We start from the raw sequence: 3,779 nt of genomic DNA on the forward strand, positions 1-3,779 counted from the left end.
CTAAGTCAATTAGGATAGTGATGCGGGCATGATGACGCTTGTTAATTGGCACCATGTAGCCAATACTTGAAGCCTCTTTAGACGAAGCATTTTAGTAGTTCACCAAGTTTAGATATGTATCATATGCATGGATTTTTGTGTTGGGTGGAACATAAAATTGTGGGATGATTCATCTCTAAGTTTTGAACTAAAAATGGATTAACCAGGAGGATTCAACATCTTACAATACTTCTCACATATTTGAAAACCAATTTTACTTGCTTTCACTTAGTTAATAACTTGGAAATTGACATAGATAAAATCAAATGAGTTTTGCTATTCAATTTAGGATATTATTAATTCTAACTAAATCAAACGCGTAGTCTTCGTGGTTCAACACTCTATTCATCATTTTATTACTTGATTGTGATACTCGTGCACTTATGCGATTGCAAACGGTGAAGCTCTTAGCGCTATTGTCGGGACTATAATATTTGATAAGTTTTTAGTTATAGCTTTAATTTGATTTTAACTGCTTTCATAGTTTAGTATATTCTATAAGAAAAAAATTACAGTGTTTATTTCATGCTTTTTCAAGACCATGTATATAAAGTTCGAGACATGATGATGTTACTCAATTTGACCTGAAAATCGAATGAACATTCTAGTTTCAAAGAAAAGAATAGTTTGGAGCACAACAAAAACAGCAAGACATGGCTGAGGGTAATCTAAATCTTATTGCCTTCGGGATAAATATAGGGACAGAACCTTCTAACATGACTGTAGTCAATGAAAATGCAAGGCTAATGGGAGAGTACATGGTTCCATCGTTGTGGAAGCCATCTAGCATAGTATATTCGACATTTGGTCAAACAAACTTCTATCTAAGGACTGATGAAATCAACATATTCCAGAATGCACTACAATTCCTTGGGAGAGCTACGGAGAATCCCAACACTCATTTATTAAGATTTCTGGACATGTGTGCAACTATTGAGCATCCAGTGGTGTCTAGTGAAGCAATCGGATTAAGACTTTTTCGTACACATTGACATTTAGAGACTAGCAAGATGATGACCTCAAAGCTTCATTTCTTGGAACAGCTCGAGTTAGAAGTTTCTAAACAAATATTTTCCACCGATGAACATTGCAAAGCCAAAGGATGAGATAAACTTAGAATGTTATTTAAAAGCTTATGAAAGATACATAAGTTTGCTCTGCCAATGCCCACAATATGGATTGCAGAAGTGGTTTTAGGTACAACACTTCTACATCAGTCTGAATTCGATACGCAGGGCTAACATATACTTGCGTGGGATGGTTCTAATTTGGCATTCTCTAGTGCACTTTGACCTACTGAAAGGATAGTGGAACGAAAGTTGACGGAATATTCGAACTTGATTCTTTGACATCAATATCAGCATAGTTGGCATCATTGGCATAGAAAGTAGATCACATGCATGCAGCCCAGACAGTAGAACTAAAATGTAAGCATTGTGGATAGAATCATGAGAATGTTGATTGCACTGAAGGCAGTCTTTTTATTTAGACAATGGAGGATGCAAATTATACCCAGAATTTTCAAAGACAACAACATAATCAAAATCCTAACACTTATTATCTAGGTTGGAGAAATCACCCAAGTTTTCAATAGAACAACAATCAGGGAGCCCAGACTACACACCAAATTTTCAGTAAAATGAAATTAATTCTTAATTAGAAGATCTTTTGACTAAACTGGCAGAGATATCTACCTAACACAAGCAAAAAATAGGTAAAAGCTTGCAAATTTATGGAACTGCCATCAAGACCTCGAAAAATTAGATGGGATAGATAGCTAAGGTACTTTTAGAAAGACTACCAGTAGCATTGTCTAGTGCCACTGAAACAAATCTTAAAGAGCATTGCAAGGCTATAACTATCCAAAGTAGAGTTCAACTATCATAGATCAATGTAAAGAGATAATTTGCTATACAAAAAAAGGTATCTACTACTGATGAAGGGCACCTGGAGGAATCTGAGAAGAATAAAAAATCAAACACAAAAAATATTAGAGGATCCAAAGGTTAAGGTAATCACTCCTACCAAAGAATTTGTGCCACCACTACCATTTCCACATAGGCCAAAGAAACATAATTTCGAAAACAATTCTCGAAATTCCTTAAGGTATCCAAGAAACTAAAATCAGTATACTATTTTTAAATGCACTTGCACAAATGCCCAGTTATGCTATATTTATGAAGGAGATTCTCACAAATAAGAAAAAGTTGGAGGATTTGAGAACACTGATGCTAAATAAAGAATATAGTGTCATCCTACAAAAAAAAAATAATAAAAATAATAAAAAACTACCACCTAAACTAAATGATCCAAGGAGTTTATTTTTCCTTGTACCATTAGCGATATGAAGTTTTTTATAAAGTCATTTGCATTTTAGGTGCAAGTTAATACCTTATGCTTTATTCTATTTTCAAGAAACTAAATTTGGGGGAGGCAAAGGCAACATCAATCTCTTCTCAGCTTGTAGACAAATCTATAAAATTTTCAAGGAAAATTATCGAAGACATATTGTGAAGGTATCAAATTTATGTTTGAATTGTTTTCAATTAATAGGATAAAATTTGATGAATGTCTTAAATTGGTGCCGATTTTCTTGAATAGGTATTTTATGAGAGGCATTACTCTAATCAGGGTAAAATAAAATACATACAAAATATTTATTTGTAGTATTTATGGCTCGAGTTATTAAGTCCACTGGGGTATTTACAACCTGATACATTATAGTGATCTGATTTGGGACTAACAAGTTGCTCGTAAAATATGTCATATAGAAAGTTTAAAGAAGAGAGTTCAAAAAATAGAAAATCTGGAAACACATGTGATGGAACATAAGATGCACCAAATACCCTAATTAAGCTCCCCAAAACACTTATTTGAGAAGACTTAACCGTTGATGAGGGATTATTAGCCTAGTCGAGTCCTAAATGTCAAAGCAATAAAAGAATTGGAGAATCCTTGTTTATTACTATGTTGACTTATAATTAGTAGAGTCTACTTGAGCAAGAAAGGATGTGGATAGTAACAAAAAAATTCAACATTAGATTTCACATTAGGAAAGAGCAAAAAGAATAAGTTTGGTGGTATATGAATCATACAAGAGGTGAAATGATATGTTTGACCATAGAGAGTCGGGAATTGAAACAACTTGTAAATTCATGATTGTCTAATTAGTTCTTCAATACATACGTCAATTTTACATTGGAAGAGTAGATATTGATTTAGTATTGTGACTTTGAAGTGATTTGTAGATTTAACACAATGATTTTAAATCTTGAGGTAAAAAGTTAGATTGTGTAATCAAATATTTTTGCATGCTTATGTGTTTGTTGTTACTTAGGCTATAGTTTGGTTTGAGGACGAACAAATGTTCAAGTTTGTGAGTGTTTGATAAGTATATTTTATACACCTATTCGAGGCCTTAGATAGTGATATTTGGTAGTTCTTTGACAAAATATATCCTAAACTATTGTATTTTATGTTATATAGGTTCTCAATGGTCGAATGAGGAATTGGAAGAAACGAAGGAAAAATTAAGGAAACTTTTTGGGGACTAACCTGCAACAATTTGATAGATGACTTGAACAAAATGAAGATCAAATATGCCAAAGGTTCAATTGGATACAATTGGGAGCCAAAGAGATGGAATTGGAGGTAAAACTCGAGAAGAATTGGATGAATCGGAAGAAAAGAAAGAAAAAGAGTAAAAATGGGAAAAACGAAAGAAATATAAAGTTTAGAAA

The sequence above is a fragment of the Olea europaea genome, unplaced genomic scaffold (genome assembly GCF_002742605.1).
Source record: "Olea europaea var. sylvestris unplaced genomic scaffold, O_europaea_v1 scaffold510, whole genome shotgun sequence".
In the NCBI taxonomy this organism is placed as follows: domain Eukaryota; kingdom Viridiplantae; phylum Streptophyta; class Magnoliopsida; order Lamiales; family Oleaceae; genus Olea; species Olea europaea.